Below are 16,756 nucleotides of genomic sequence, written 5' to 3'. Positions count from 1 at the left end.
TTCAGTTTAAGCGGGCTAGTTCCCATTAGACGAGAGGACCTTTCTGCATCTGCAGGTCGGAGGGCCGTTTCTCTAATGGGAAATAGCTGCTTCAGTTTGTGCGGGCTAGTTCCCATTAGACGAGAGGACCTTTCTGCCTCTGCAGGTCGGAGGGCCGTTTCTCTAATGGGAAATAGCTGCTTCAGTTTGAGCGGCCTAGTTCCCATTAGACGAAAGGACCGTTCTGCCTCTGCAGGTCAGAGGGCCGTTTCTCTAATGGGAAATAGCTGCTTCAGTGTGAGCGGGCTAGTTCCCATTAGACGAAAGGACCGTTCTGCTTCTGCAGGTTAGAGGGCCGTTTCTCCAATGGGAAATAGCTGCTTCAGTGTGAATGGGCTAGTTCCCATTAGACGAGAGGACCTTTCTGCCTTTCCAGGTCGGAGGGCCGTTTCTCTAATGGGAAATAACTGCTTCAGTGTTAGTGGGCTACTACCCAGTAGACAAGAGGACCTTTCTGCCTCTGCAGGTCGGAGGGCCATTTCTCTAATGGGAAATTGCTGCTTCAGTGTGAGCGGGCTAGTTCCCATTAGACAAAAGGACATTTCTACCTCTGCAGGTCGGAGGGCCGTTTCTCTAATGGGAAATAGCTGCTTCAGTTTGAGCGGGCTAGTTCCCATTATACTAGAGGACCTTTCTGCATCTGCAGGTTGGAGGGCCGTTTCTCTAATGGGAAATAGCTGCTTCAGTTTGAGTTGACTAGTTCCCATTATACGAGAGGACCTTTCTGCCTCTGCAGGTCGGAGGGCCGTTTCTTTAATGGGAAACAGCTGCTTCAGTTTGAGCGGGCTAGTTCCCATTAGATGACAGGACCTTTCTGCATCTGCAGGTCGGAGATCCGTTTCTCTAATTGGAAATAGCTGCTTCAGTGTGAGTGGGCTAGTTCCCATTAGACGAAAGGACCGTTCTGCCTCTGCAGGTCGGGGGCCAGTTTCTCTAATGGGAAATAGCTGCTTCAGTGTGAATGGGCTAGTTCCCATTAGACGAGAGGACCGTTCTGCCTTTCCAGTTCGGAGGGCCGTTTCTCTAATGGGAAATAGCTGCTTCTGTGTGAATGGGCTAGTTCCCATTAGACGAGAGGACTTTTCTGCCTCTGCAGGTCAGAGGGCCGTTTCTCTTATGGGAAATAGCTGCTTCAGTGTGAGTGGGCTAGTTCCCATTAGACGAGAGGACCTTTCTGCCTCTGCAGGTCAGAGGGCCATTTCTCTAATGGGAAATAGCTGCTTCAATGTGAGTGGGCTAGTTCCCATTCGACGAGAGGACCTTTCTGCCTCTGCAGGTCAGAGGGCCGTTTCTCTAATGGGAAACAGCTGCTTCAGTGTGAGTGGGCTAGATCCCATTAGAGGAGTGACCTTTCTGCCTCTGCAGGTCATAGGGCCGTTTCTCTAATGGGAAATATCTGCTTCAGTGTGAATGGGCTAGTTCCCATTAGACGAGAGGACCTTTCTGCCTCTGCGGGTCAGAGGGAATTTTCTCTAATGGAAAACAGCTGCTTCAGTGTGAATGGGCTAGTTCCCATTAAACGAGAGGACCTTTCTTCCTCTACGGGTCAGAGGGCCGTTTCTCTAATAGGAAATAGCTGCTTCAGTGTGAATGGGCTAGTTCCCATTAGACGAGAGGACTTTTCTGCCTCTGCAGGTCAGACGGCCGTTTCTCTAATGGGAAATGGCTGCTTCAGTGTGAGTGGGCTAGTTCCCCTTAGACGAGAGGACCTTTCTGCCTCTGCAGGTCAGAGGGCCGTTTCTCTAATGGGAAATAGCTGCTTCAGTGTGAGTGGGCTAGTTCCCATTAGACAAGAGGACGTTTCTGCCTCTGCAGGTCGGAGGGCCGTTTCTCTAATGGGAAATAGCTGCTTCAGTGTGAGTGGGCTAGTTCCCATTAGACGAAAGGACCTTTCTGCCTCTGCATGTCGGAGGGCGTTTCTCTAATGGGAAATAGCTGCTTCAGTGTGAGTGGGCTAGTTCCCATTAGACGAAAGGACCTTTTTGCCTCTGCAGGTCAGAGGGCCGTTTCTCTATTGGAAAATAGCTGCTTCAGTGTGAGTGGGCTACTTCCCATTAGACGAGAGGACTTTCTGCCTCTGCAGGTGAGAGGGCCGTTTCTCTAATGGGAAATAGCTGCTTCAGTGTGAGTGGGCTAGTTCCCATTAGATGAGAGGACCTTTCTGCCTCTGCAGGTCGGAGGGCCGTTTCTCTAATGGGAAATAGTTGCTTCAGTGTGAGTGGGCTAGTTCCCATTAGACGAGAGGACCTTTCTGTCTCTGCATGTCGGAGTGCCCTTTCTCTAATGGGAAATAGCTGCTTCAGTGTTAGTGGAGAGTTCCCATTAGGCGAGAGGACCTTTCTGCCTCTGCAGGTCGGAGGGCCGTTTCTCTAATGGGAAATAGCTGCTTCAGTGTGAGTGGGCTAGTTCCCATTAGACGAAAGGACGTTTCTACCTCTGCAGGTCGGAGGGCCGTTTCTCTAATGGGAAATAGCTGCTTAGGTGCGAGTGGCCTAGTTCCCATTAGACGAGAGGACCTTTCTGCCTCTGCAGGTCGGAGGGCCGTTTCTCTAATGGGAAATAGCTGCTTCAGTTTGAGCGGGCTAGTTCCCATTAGACGAGAGGACCTTTCTGCATCTGCAGGTCGGAGAGCCATTTCTCTAATGGGAAATAGCTGCTTCAGTTTGAGCGGGCTAGTTCCCATTAGACGAGAGGACCTTTCTGCATCTGCAGGTCGGAGGGCCGTTTCTCTAATGGGAAATAGCTGCTTCAGTTTGAGCGGGCTAGTTCCCATTAGACGAGAGGACCTTTCTGCCTCTGCAGGTCGGAGGGCCGTTTCTCTAATGGGAAATAGCTGCTTCAGTTTGAGCGGGCTAGTTCCCATTAGACGAAAGGACCGTTCTGCCTCTGCAGGTCAGAGGGCCGTTTCTCTAATGTGAAATAGCTGCTTCAGTGTGAGCGGGCTAGTTCCCATTAGACGAAAAGACCGTTCTGCTTCTGCAGGTCAGAGGGCCGTTTCTCTAATGGGAAATAGCTGCTTCAGTGTGAATGGGCTAGTTCCCATTAGACGAGAGGACCTTTCTGCCTTTCCAGGTCGGAGGGCCGTTTCTCTAATGGGAAATAGCTGCTTCAGTGTGAATGGGCTAGTTCCCATTAGACGAGAGGACCTTCCTGCCTCTGCAGGTCTGAGGGCCGTTTCTCTAATGGGAAATAGCTGCTTCAGTGTGAGTGGGCTAGTTCCCATTAGACGAGAGGACCTTTCTGTCTCTGCAGGTCGGAGGGCCGTTTCTCTAATGGTAAAAAGCTGCTTCAGTGTTACTGGGCTACTTCGCATTAGACGAGAGGACCTTTCTGCCTCTGCAGGTCAGAGGGTCATTGCTCTAATGTGAAATAGCTGCTTCAGTGCGAGCGGGCTAGTTCCCATTAGACGAGGGGACCTTTCTGCCTCTGCAGGTCGGAGGGCCGTTTCTCTAATGGGAAATAGCTGCTTCAGTTTGAGCGGGCTAGTTCCCATTAGACGAGAGGACCTTTCTGCATCTGCAGGTCGGAGGGCCGTTTCTCTAATGGGAAATAGCTGCTTCAGTTTAAGCGGGCTAGTTCCCATTAGACGAGAGGACCTTTCTGCATCTGCAGGTCGGAGGGCCGTTTCTCTAATGGGAAATAGCTGCTTCAGTTTGAGCGGGCTAGTTCCCATTAGACGAGAGGACCTTTCTGCCTCTGCAGGTCGGAGGGCCGTTTCTCTAATGGGAAATAGCTGCTTCAGTTTGAGCGGCCTAGTTCCCATTAGACGAAAGGACCGTTCTGCCTCTGCAGGTCAGAGGGCCGTTTCTCTAATGGGAAATAGCTGCTTCAGTGTGAGAGGGCTAGTTCCCATTAGACGAAAGGAACGTTCTGCTTCTGCAGGTCAGAGGGCCGTTTCTCTAATGGGAAATAGCTGCTTCAGTGTGAATGGGCTAGTTCCCATTAGACGAGAGGACCTTTCTGCCTTTCCAGGTCGGAGGGCCGTTTCTCTAATGGGAAATAGCTGCTTCAGTGTGAATGGGCTAGTTCCCATTAGACGAGAGGACCTTCCTGCCTCTGCAGGTCTGAGGGCCGTTTCTCTAATGGGAAATAGCTGCTTCAGTGTGAGTGGGCTAGTTCCCATTAGACGAGAGGACCTTTCTGTCTCTGCAGGTCGGAGGGCCGTTTCTCTAATGGTAAAAAGCTGCTTCAGTGTTACTGGGCTACTTCGCATTAGACGAGAGGACCTTTCTGCCTCTGCAGGTCAGAGATTCATTGCTCTAATGTTAAATAGCTGCTTCAGTGCGAGCGGGCTAGTTCCCATTAGACGAGGGGAAATTTCTGCCTCTGCAGGTCGGAGGGCCGTTTCTCTAATGGGAAATAGCTGCTTCAGTTTGAGCGGGCTAGTTCCCATTAGACGAGAGGACCTTTCTGCATCTGCAGGTCGGAGGGCCGTTTCTCTAATGGGAAATAGCTGCTTCAGTTTAAGCGGGCTAGTTCCCATTAGACGAGAGGACCTTTCTGCATCTGCAGGTCGGAGGGCCGTTTCTCTAATGGGAAATAGCTGCTTCAGTTTGAGCGGGCTAGTTCCCATTAGACGAGAGGACCTTTCTGCCTCTGCAGGTCGGAGGGCCGTTTCTCTAATGGGAAATAGCTGCTTCAGTTTGAGCGGCCTAGTTCCCATTAGACGAAAGGACCGTTCTGCCTCTGCAGGTCAGAGGGCCGTTTCTCTAATGGGAAATAGCTGCTTCAGTGTGAGCGGGCTAGTTCCCATTAGACGAAAGGACCGTTCTGCTTCTGCAGGTTAGAGGGCCGTTTCTCCAATGGGAAATAGCTGCTTCAGTGTGAATGGGCTAGTTCCCATTAGACGAGAGGACCTTTCTGCCTTTCCAGGTCGGAGGGCCGTTTCTCTAATGGGAAATAACTGCTTCAGTGTTAGTGGGCTACTACCCAGTAGACAAGAGGACCTTTCTGCCTCTGCAGGTCGGAGGGCCGTTTCTCTAATGGGAAATTGCTGCTTCAGTGTGAGTGGGCTAGTTCCCATTAGACAAAAGGACATTTCTACCTCTGCAGGTAGGAGGGCCGTTTCTCTAATGGGAAATAGCTGCTTCAGTTTGAGCGGGCTAGTTCCCATTATACTAGAGGACCTTTCTGCATCTGCAGGTTGGAGGGCCGTTTCTCTAATGGGAAATAGCTGCTTCAGTTTGAGTTGACTAGTTCCCATTATACGAGAGGACCTTTCTGCCTCTGCAGGTCGGAGGGCCGTTTCTTTAATGGGAAACAGCTGCTTCAGTTTGAGCGGGCTAGTTCCCATTAGATGACAGGACCTTTCTGCATCTGCAGGTCGGAGATCCGTTTCTCTAATTGGAAATAGCTGCTTCAGTGTGAGTGGGCTAGTTCCCATTAGACGAAAGGACCGTTCTGCCTCTGCAGGTCGGGGGCCAGTTTCTCTAATGGGAAATAGCTGCTTCAGTGTGAATGGGCTAGTTCCCATTAGACGAGAGGACCGTTCTGCCTTTCCAGTTCGGCGGGCCGTTTCTCTAATGGGAAATAGCTGCTCCTGTGTGAATGGGCTAGTTCCCATTAGACGAGAGGACTTTTCTGCCTCTGCAGGTCAGAGGGCCGTTTCTCTTATGGGAAATAGCTGCTTCAGTGTGAGTGGGCTAGTTCCCATTAGACGAGAGGACCTTTCTGCCTCTGCAGGTCAGAGGGCCCTTTCTCTAATGGGAAATAGCTGCTTTAGTGTGAATGGGCTTGTTCCCATTAGACGAGAGCACCTTTCTGCCTCTGCAGGTCGGAGGGCTGTTTCTCTAATGGGAAATAGCTGCTTCAGTTTGAGCAGGCTAGTTCCCATTAGACTAGAGGACCTTTCTGCATCTGCAGGTCGGAGGGCCGTTTCGCTAATGGGAAATAGCTGCTTCAGTTTGAGTTGGCTAGTTCCCATTATACGAGAGGACCTTTCTGCCTCTGCAGGTTGGAGGGCCGTTTCTCTAATGGGAAATAGCTGCTTCAGTTTGAGCGGGCTAGTTCCCATTAGATGAGAGGACCTTTCTGCATCTGCAGGTCGGAGGGCTGTTTCTCTAATGGGAAATAGCTGCTTCAGTGTGAGTGGGCTAGTTCCCATTAGACGAAAGGACCGTTCTGCCTCTGCAGGTCGGGGGCCCGTTTCTCTAATGGGAAATAGTTGCTTCAGTATGAATGGGCTAGTTCCCATTAGACTAGAGGACCGTTCTGCCTCTGCAGGTCGGGGGCCCGTTTCTCTAATGGGAAATAGCTGCTTCAGTGTGAATGGGCTAGTTCCCATTAGACGAGAGGACCTTTCTGCCTCTGCAGGTCAGACGGCCGTTTCTCTAATGGGAAATGGCTGCTTCAGTGTGAGTGGGCTAGTTCCCCTTATACGAGAGGACCTATCTGCCTTTGCAGGTCAGAGGGCCGTTTCTCTAATGGGAAATAGCTGCTTCAGTGTGAGTGGGCTAGTTCCCATTAGACAAACGGACCTTTTTGCCTCTGCAGGTCAGATGGCCGTTTCTCTAATGGGAAATAGCTGCTTCAGTGTGAGTAGGCTAGTTCCCATTAGATGAGAGGAACTTTCTACCTCTGCAGGTCAGAGGGCTGTTTCTCTAATGGGAAATAGCTGCTTCAGTGTGAGTGGGCTAGTTCCCATTAGACGAGATGACCTTTCTGCCTCTGCATGTCTGAGGGCCGTTTCTCTAATGGGAAATAGCTGCTTCAGTGTGAGTGGGCTAGTTCCCATTAGGCGAGAGGGCCTTTCTGCCTCTGCAGGTCGGAGGGCCGTTTCTCTAATGGGAAATAGCTGCTTCAGTGTGAATGGGCTAGTTCCCATTAGGCGAGAGGACCTTTCTGCCTCTGTAGGTCAGAGGGCCGTTTCTCTAATGGGAAATAGCTGCTTCAGTGTGAATGGGCTTGTTCCCATTAGACGAGAGGACCTTTCTGCCTCTGCAGGTCAGAGGGCCGTTTCTCTAATGGGAAATAGCTGCTCCAGTGTGAGTGGGCTAGTTCCCATTAGACAAAAGGTTCTTTCTGCCTCTGCAGGTCGGAGGGCTGTTTCTCTAATGGGAAATAGCTGCTTCAGTTTGAGTTGGCTAGTTCCCGTTATACGAGAAGACCTTTCTGCCTCTGCAGGTCGGAGGGCCGTTTCTCTAATGGGAAATAGCTGCTTCAGTTTGAGCGGGCTAGTTCCCATTAGATGAGAGGACCTTTCTGCATCTGCAGGTCGGAGTGCCGTTTCTCTAATGCGAAATAGCTGCTTCAGTGTGAATGGGCTAGTTCCCATTAGACGAGAGGACCGTTCTGCCTCTGCAGGTCGGGGGCCCGTTTCTCTAATGGGAAATAGCTGCTTCAGTGTGAATGGGCTAGTTCCCATTAGACGAGAGGACCTTTCTGCCTTTCCAGGTCGGAGGGCCGTTTCTCTAATGAGAAATAGCTGCTTCAGTGTGAGTGGGCTACTTCCCATTAGACGAGAGGACCTTTCTGCCTCTGCAGGTCAGAGGGCCGTTTCTCTAATGGGAAATAGCTGCTTCAGTGTGAGTGGGCTAGTTCCCATTAGACGAGAGGACCTTTCTGCCTCTGCAGGTCAGAGGGCCGTTTCTCTACTGGGAATTAGCTGCTTCAGTGTGAATGGGCTAGTTCCCATTAGACGAGAGGACCTTTCTGCCTCTGCAGGTCAGAGGGCCGTTTCTCTACTGGGAATTAGCTGCTTCAGTGTGAATGGGCTAGTTCCCATTAGACGAGAGGACCTTTCCGCCACTGCAGGTCAGACAGCCGTTTCTCTAATGGGAAATAGCTGCTTCAGTGTGAATGGGCTAGTTCCCATTAGACGAGAGGACCTTTCTGCCTCTGCAGGTCAGAGGGCCGTTTCTCTAATGGGAAATAGCTGCTTCAGTGTGAGTGGGCTAGTTCCCATTAGACGCGAGGACCTTTCTGCCTCTGCAGGTCGGAGGGCCGTTTCTCTAATGGGAAATTGCTGCTTCAGTGTGAGTGGGCTAGTTCCCATTAGACAAACGGACCTTTTTGCCTCTGCAGGTCAGATGGCCGTTTCTCTAATGGGAAATAGCTGCTTCAGTGTGAGTGGGCTAGTTCCCATTAGACGAGAGGACCTTTCTGCCTATGCAGGTCAGAGGGCCGTTTCTCTAATGGGAAATAGCTGCTTCAGTGTGAATGGGCTAGTTCCCATTAGGCGAGAGGACCTTTCTGCCTCTGCAGGTCAGAGGGCCGTTTCTCTAATGGGTGTTAGGCAGAAACCTGTGCAGTTCCCTTAGGGACCACTGCAAAAGATTTAAGACTACAGGTGTTGGCAGTAAACCCACTTGGTAGCAGTCTGCACCACCCAGATTTACCTGGTAGCTGTGGCTTGTAGTGGGGGTCTCAGTAGAGGTTCCCACAGGCTTAGAGTGGTCCCTTAAGGTGGCCTCTCTAGCCAATTTGGTTAGGTTCTGGTTCTCCATACTGGGAGTCCTGGGGGTATGTGGCACTACTCCTAGAGTTCTCAGGTCATTCCCCAACAGGACTTTCCCAGGCACCTCAGTCTGAACACTGACAGGGATCCTCACTGTCATGTTGTTACACTGAATGAGGGCTGGTAGAATAGGAACCATTTGGACAGGGCCTCCAGACATCTTAGTGGGACCTTTGGGTGCTTTTGCTACATCCTCAGGTTGAAAGAAGCTTTCATCCACTACTGTTCTGCTGGCCCCAGTGTCTCTCCTGGCAGGAGTGTCCTGGCCATTGACAAGAACACTGTCCACATAATACACCTTAGAGTTAACAGGTAGGGAGTTATACACAACCCTATTCTGGGGACTAACCAGACCCATAGGCTCTAAGTTTACAGTTGCTTGAAGACCCAAGGGTTCTTCAGCAAAGAGTTCAAAGTGGGCACTAGCCATCTGTACTAAATCCTCAGGAGTGAAGGCTAAGAAGACTGTGCTGATCCCTGCAGGTTTACCCTTGCATCTGGGATCCCCTTTGATATGGTCAGTAGCCTTACAGATATAGCATTGTCCAAATGCTCTCTAAAAGGGTGGCTTGTTCTGACCTCCTTCTGGTTGTTGACCAGAAGGTACACTAGCCTGATTCGGTTTACCCTGGGGCTTACACTGGCTATGTTGTTGTTTGTGGCCCTCTTTGGTATGGGAGGTATTAGAATTCTCTGGATTCACTTTAGGTGGCTGCTTTCCCTCATCCTTTTTCTGAGTGACCCCTGAATCCTTGTGAGTGGCCCTGTTGGCAACCCACAAGTCAGCAGCCTTAGCTAGTTTTCTGGAATCTAATTCTTTTGAATCAGCCAAGTGCTGTCTGAGCTCAGTAGAGCAGGCATCATAAATTGACTCCAACATAAAAAGATTCTTCATACCTTCATAAGTGTTCACTTTGTAACCCTTAATCCATCCCTCTAAGTTTTTCAAACATTCACTCACCCAGGTAGCCCAAGGGGTACCATCATTCTTTTTGAGGGTTCTAAACCTCTTAAAATACTGGGAAGGGGTCAGAGCTAGTTTCACACATTCATACTCTTTCCTATCCTCCTCCCCCAACTCCATTACCACATCAGTTGCAACAGGGGGAAGCCTAGAGAACAACCAGCTGAGTAAGTCATTTCCTGTGATGTTCTGGAGCCCATGATTATATTCAAACAGAGACAACCAATCCAACACATCCAATTTAGGCTCAGACATACCAACCAATTCTTTAGGCATGCAGGGTCTTTTAGGACTGGAACTTCTAGAGGAGCCAGAGAGAGAAGCATTTTCGAAAGATAATTTCTTCATTTCTAGCTCATCCTTGAGCTCCATTTCCCTTATCCTTAGTTCTTGATTCATTTCCTGATGTCTCTGTTCAGCCAGAGTATTCAGTCTCTTGAACTCTAGTTCAAGTTTCATTTTCTCTAATTCGAGATATTGAGGACTTAGTGTGGGACTTGGCAAAGGTCCAGTAGGTACAGCAGGTAGAGCAGACAGAGGCCTAGGGGGGACAGTCACAGCAGCCTCGCCCTCCTCTTCTGACTCTTCCTCAAGATTATCAATATTTTGATCAATATCCATTTCTATACTGTTATCTACATTTTCTGGCATGGTAGGTTCCTCAGACCCATCATCCAGACCTTGGTTAGCTAACAACCTTTCTATTAATTCCATTGTCTTGCCTTTAGTCAGGAGTTCTTATGCTTACATAATACTCTTAAACAATCAGCAGTTTTTGTAGCAAGGGACTCTTGACTATAAGTTTCCATAGTTGATATGCTAGAAAGATTACTTTTTCAGTGCTAAGCTTTGTGGTTAGTTGTACTAAGGTATCCTAAAGCACTCTAAAGTGTATACTCAATACAAATCCCACCGCTGTACACCAGTGTTAGGCAGAAACCTGTGCAGTTCCCTTAGGGACCACTGCAAAAGATTTAAGACTACAGGTGTTGGCAGTAAACCCACTTGGTAGCAGCCTGCACCACCCAGATTTACCTGGTAGCTGTGGCTGAGCAGTCAGACTTCCCTCAAGAAGAGTTAGGCAGTATGCAAAGTATACACAATAGGCACTCAGATACAATAATACAAGCAAACACCGACCAGAGCTTTGGTATCAAAGTATATCATTATTTATTTAAAAACATACAGTTGAAACACTCCAGCACTCTTATTGTAAAATATTCTAAACACAGTTACTATTGTAATATATACACCCCTTTTTCCTTATCAGATAAGTCACAGTAAAACACCACTTATTTTCATACAGAGGTGAGCACTTAACTAGATTGCACTCCAATAAGTTTGTGAGAAAGGGAGGGAAAAGACAGAATATGGAAAGGTACACCACTCTAAGATTCAGGAACACTGTTAGCAAGGCAGAAGAGCAAAAGTCACTGGTGAGCCAAAGTCCAAAGGCTGGGCCCACTCTTAGAGAGAGCAGAACACAAATGCGCCCAAGATCACACAGTTACACTAGGCTTATAAAGTCTTGCAGAGGGTTCAAAAAGAGTTTAGAGAGGCCTTAGGAAAGTTTAGCCAGGGTGTCTCAGACTAACCCAGGTTCGAAAGCCGGGGGCTAAATCTACTCCGTACAGTCGGTAGCAAGGGAAGCCAGGCGGGACACGGTACCTTAAGTGGGAAGGATCCTCCAGCAGTGGCAGTTGTTCCTGGTAGTGGGTGCAAGTTGCGTCATCGTCCAGGGGAAGAGAAGATCTCGACTTGGAGGAAAGATGAAGGTCGTTGCACTACCAGGGAAGAAACCAGCCGCAGAGTTTTCCGGTTAAAGGTGGTACCTTTGTTTCGCGGTTGTGGTAAAACGTGGTATCTCGGTTGCCGGGGTGCTTGGCACGGGCAAGGCGGTCACGAGGTACGTCGGGAAAGCGAAAAGACGGTGAAACTGGTTATCCCCACCAGTCAAAGGAAGAAGACTCTCCGGCGGGAGATCTCCTCTGTCGTTGGGAAAAGTGGTGAGGCTGTCCAGCAGGGCTCCACCGGTGGTGGTGTCGTGGCAGGTCGGCTCAGCTTCTCCCTCGTCGGATTCTTAGGTCCTGTGGCGACTTCTGAAGTTCCAGTCCCCAAAGCCCTGCTTTTATGCAGCAAACCCCCATTCACTCAGCCTAGCTGTCACTCAAACATGCTAAGTGGTGAGCCGGTCGGCTCACCACTTGGGCCACTCAGGATGGAGTGCGACTTGAGTTGCCTAGGCAACTCAGTCCAGGGTGCCTAAATTTCCCTCCACCCCTCCTAAGTACCCCAGACAGAGTGACACCACTTTGGAGGGCTTCTGTGGAGAAGCTCGCCAAAAAGTGGAACAAAGGGCTCGACTTGGGTTGGAGTCACAGAAGAGAACACAAACGCCATTTTAGAATCAGGTTTTGGCAAAAAATACCAACTGGAGAATTAATATTAATTAAATAAACCGGCGGTATGTTCGAGGCTACCGTAAATAATTAAATAAAGATAGTAGCCTAAAACAATTGGAAATCCCAGAGGAAAATATTCGCGGTTAAATATAAAAAGTAGTATCCACTGCCACCAGCCAAAACTCGATCAGGGGGGACGGAGGCGTACACCCTCGACTAACAGACCCCGGGGCAATTGAATTGCCCCAGCCAGTACGTCCACAATATGATGGTTTGTACTGGTTCTGTTCAGAATTTAAGACTAGTAAAGTCAATGGTGACTTTACATGCCCTGGGAGACAGTAGTCAGTCCCAGGGTATGGAGTCTATACTGGGGGGTCACTATGACACCCCTGGGTTACTGCACTGAGGGTACTGTGTAACACACATCACAAAAACACATGAAGCCCTATGGAGTAAAAGACCCCATAGCCCATTAAACACATCTAGATTCAAAGAAACACACTCAAATCATGCCCAAGAGTGAGGGTAAAAGAGTCTCAATCTTGGCAGGAGAAAAAAATAAACCCCAAAAATCCATATCTCTAATGGGAAAAGGCTGCTTCAGTGTGAGTGGGCTAGTTCCCTTTATTATGCAGGACTTGGCCACTAGGGGAGCAAAAGGGGCCATTTCTCTAATGGGAACTAGCCTTCTCAGTGTAAGTAGGCCAGTACCCATTATTATGCAGGACTTGGCCACCAGGGGAGCAAAGAGGGCCATTTTTCTAATGGGAACTAGCCTTCTCAGTGTGAGTAGGCTAGTTACCATTATTATGCAGGACTTGGCCACTAGGGGAGTAAAAAGGGCAATTTCTCTAATGGGAACTAGACTTCTCTGTGTGAGTGGGCTAGTTCCCATTATTATGCAGGACTTGCCCACTAGGGCCATTTCTCTAATGGGAAATAGCAGGACTTGGCCACTAGGGGCAAACAGGGAAATTTATCTAATGGGAACTAGCCTTCTCAGTGTGAGTGGGCTAGTTCCCATTATTATGCAGGACTTGGTCACTAGGGGCAAAAGGGCAATTGTTTTAATGGGAACTAGCCTTCTCAGTGTGAGTGGGCTAGTTCACATTATTATGCAGGACTTGGCCACTGGGGGCAAAAGGGCAGTTTTTCTAATGGGAACTAGCCTTCTCAGTGTGAATGGGCTAGTTCCCATTATTATGCAGGACTTGGCTACTGGGGGCAAAAGGGCCATTTGTCTAATGGGAACTAGCCTTCTCAGTGTGAGTGGGCTAGTTCCCATTATTATGCAGGACTTGGCCACTAGGGGCAAAAGGGCCATTTGTCTAATGTGAACTAGCCTTCTCAGTGTGAATGGGCTAGTTCCCATTATTATGCAAGACTTGGCCACTAGGGGCAAAAGGGCCATTTTTATAATGGGAACTAGCCTTGTCAGCGTGAGTGGGCTAGTTCCCACTATTATGCAGGACTTGGCCACTAGGGGCAAAAGGACCATTTTTATAATGGGAACTAGCCTTGTCAGCGTGAGTGGGCTAGTTCCCACTATTATGCAGGACTTGGCAACTAGGGGCAAAAGGGCCATTTTTATAATGGGAACTAGCCTTCTCAGCGTGAGTGGGCTAGTTCCCATTATTATGCAGGACTTGGCCACTAGGGGCAAAAGGGCCATTTGCCTAATGGGAACTAGCCTTCTCAGTGTGAGTGGGCTAGTTACCATTATTATGCAGGACTTGGCCACTAGGGGAGCAAAAAGGGCCATTTGTCTAATGTGAACTAGCCTTCTCAGTGTGAGTGGGCTAGTTCCCATTATTATGCAAGACTTGGCCACTAGGGGCAAAAGGGCCATTTTTATAATGGGAACTAGCCTTGTCAGCGTGAGTGGGCTAGTTCCCACTATTATGCAGGACTTGGCCACTAGGGGCAAAAGGACCATTTTTATAATGGGAACTAGCCTTGTCAGCGTGAGTGGGCTAGTTCCCACTATTATGCAGGACTTGGCAACTAGGGTCAAAAGGGCCATTTTTATAATGGGAACTAGCCTTCTCAGCGTGAGTGGGCTAGTTCCCATTATTATGCAGGACTTGGCCACTAGGGGCAAAAGGGCCATTTGCCTAATGGGAACTAGCCTTCTCAGTGTGAGTGGGCCAGTTACCATTATTATGCAGGACTTGGCCACTAGGGGAGCAAAAAGGGCGATTTCTCTAATGGGAACTAGCCTTCTCTGAGTGAGTGGGCTAGTTCCCATTATTATGCAGGACTTGGCCACTAGGGCCAAAAAGGGCCATTTCTCTAATGGGAAATAGCAGGACTTGGCCACTAGGGGCAAAAAGGGCCATTTCTCTAATGTGAACTAGCTTTCCCAGTGTGAGTGGGCTAGTTGCCTTTATTGTGCAGGACTTGGCCTCTAGGGGAGCAAAAAGGGCCATTTGCCTAATGGGAATTAGCCTTCTCAGTGTGAGCGGGCTAGCTCACATTATTATGCAGGACTTGGCCACTGGGGGCAAAAGGGCCATTTGTCTAATGGGAACGAGCCTTCTCTGTGTGAGTGGGCTAGTTCCCATTATTATGCAGGACTTGGCCACTAGGGGCAAAAGGGCCATTTTTCTAATGGGAACTAGCCTTCTCAGTGTGAGTGGGCTAGTTCCCATTATTATGCAGGACTTGGCCACTAGGGGCAAAAGGGCCATTTGTCTAATGGGAACTAGCCTTCTCAGTGTGAGTGGGCTAGTTCCCATTATTATGCAGGACTTGGCCACTAGGGGCAAAAGGGCCATTTGCCTAATGGGAACTAGCCTTCTCAGTGTGAGTAGGCTAGTTACCATTATCATGCAGGACTTGGCCACTAGGGGAGCAAAAAGGGCAATTTCTCTAATGGGAACTAGCCTTCTCTGTGTGAGTGGGCTAGTTCCCATTATTATGCAGGACTTGGTCACTAGGGCAATTTCTCTAATGGGAAGTGCAGTACTTGGCCACTAGGGGCAAAAAGGGCCATTTCTCTAATGGGAACTAGCCTTCTCAGTGTGAGTGGGCTAGTTCACATTATTATGCAGGACTTGGCCACTAGGGGAGCAAAAAAAGCCATTTGTCTAATGGGAACTAGCCTTCTCAGTGTGAGTGGGCTAGTTCCCATTATTATGCAGGACTTGGTCACTGGGGGCAAAAGGGCCATTTCTCTAATGGGAACTAACCTTCTCAGTATGAGTGGGCTAATTCCCATCACTATGCAGGACCTGGCCAGTAGGGGAGCAAAAAAGGCCATTTGTCTAATTGGAACTAGCCTTCTCAGTGTGAGTAGGCTAGTTCCCATTATTATGCAGGACTTGGCCACTAGGGCCAAAAAGGGCCATTTCTCTAATGGGAAATAGCAGGACTTGGCCACTAGGGGCAAAAAGGGCCATTTGTCTAATGGGAACTAGCCTTCTCAGTGTGAGTGGGCTAGTTCCCATTATTATGCAGGACCTGGTCACTAGGGGCAAAATGGCCATTTTTCTAATGGGAAATAGCCTTCTCAGTGTGAGTGGGCTAGTTCCCTTTATTATGCAGGACTTGGCCTCTAGGGGAGCAAAAAGGGCCATTTGTCTAATGGGAACTAGCCTTCTCAGTGTGAGTACGCTAGTTCCCATTATTATGCAGAACTTGGCCACTAGGGCCAAAAAGGGCCATTTCTCTAATGGGAAATAGCAGGACTTGGCCACTAGGGGCAAAAAGGGCCATTTCTATAATGAAAACTAACCTTCTCAGTGCGAGTGGGCTAGTTCCCTTTATTATGCAGGACTTGGCCTCTAGGGGAGCAAAAAGGGCCATTTGTCTAATGGGAATTAGCCTTCTCAGTGTGAGTGGGCTAGTTCCCATTATTATGCAGGACTTGGTCACTAGGGGCAAAAGGGCCATTTTTCTAATTGGAAATAGCCTTCTCAGTGTGAGTGGGCTAGCTCACATTATTATGCAGGACTTGGCCACTGGGGGCAAAAGGGCCATTTGTTTAATGGGAACTAGCCTTCTCAGTGTGAGTGGGCTAGTTCCCATTATTATGCAGGACTTGGCCACTAGGGGCAAAAGGGCCATTTGTCTAATGGGAACTAGCCTTCTCAGTGTGAGTGGGCTAGTTCCCATTATTATGCAGGACTTGGCCACTAGGGGCAAAAGGGCCATTTTTATAATGGGAACTAGCCTTGTCAGCGTGAGTGGGCTAGTTCCCACTATTATGCAGGACTTGTCCACTAGGGGCAAAAGGGACATTTTTATAATGGGAACTAGCCTTGTCAGCGTGAGTGGGCTAGTTCCCACTATTATGCAGGACTTGGCCACTAGGGGCAAAAGGGACATTTTTATAATGGGAACTAGCCTTGTCAGCGTGAGTGGGCTAGTTCCCACTATTATGCAGGACTTGGCCACTAGGGGCAAAAGGGACATTTTTATAATGGGAACTAGCGTTCTCAGTGTGAGTGGGCTAGTTCCCATTATTATGCAGGACTTGGCCACTAGGGGCAAAAGGGCCATTTGTCTAATGGGAACTAGCCTTCTCAGTGTGAGTGGGCTAGTTCCCATTATTATGCAGGACTTGGCAACTAGGGGCAAAAGGGCCATTTGCCTAATGGGAACTAGCCTTCTCAGTGTGAGTAGGCTAGTTACCATTATTATGCAGGGCTTGGCCACTAGGGGAGCAAAAAGGGCAATTTCTCTAATGGGAACTAGACTTCTCTGTGTGAGTGGGCTAGTCCCCATTATTATGCAGGACTTGGCCACTAGGGCAATTTCTCTAATGGGAAATAGCAGGACTTGGCCACTAGGGGCAAAAAGGGCCATTTCTCTAATGGGAACTAGCCTTCTCAGTGTGAGTGGGCTAGTTCACATTATTATGCAGGACATGGCCACTAGGGGAGCAAAAAA

Source organism: Ambystoma mexicanum, chromosome 4q (assembly GCF_040938575.1).
Source record: "Ambystoma mexicanum isolate Mex_15411 chromosome 4q, UKY_AmexF1_1, whole genome shotgun sequence".
In the NCBI taxonomy this organism is placed as follows: Eukaryota; Metazoa; Chordata; class Amphibia; order Caudata; family Ambystomatidae; genus Ambystoma; species Ambystoma mexicanum.
The sequence above is the reverse complement of the archived record's forward strand: the minus strand, read 5'-3'. Positions refer to the sequence as shown.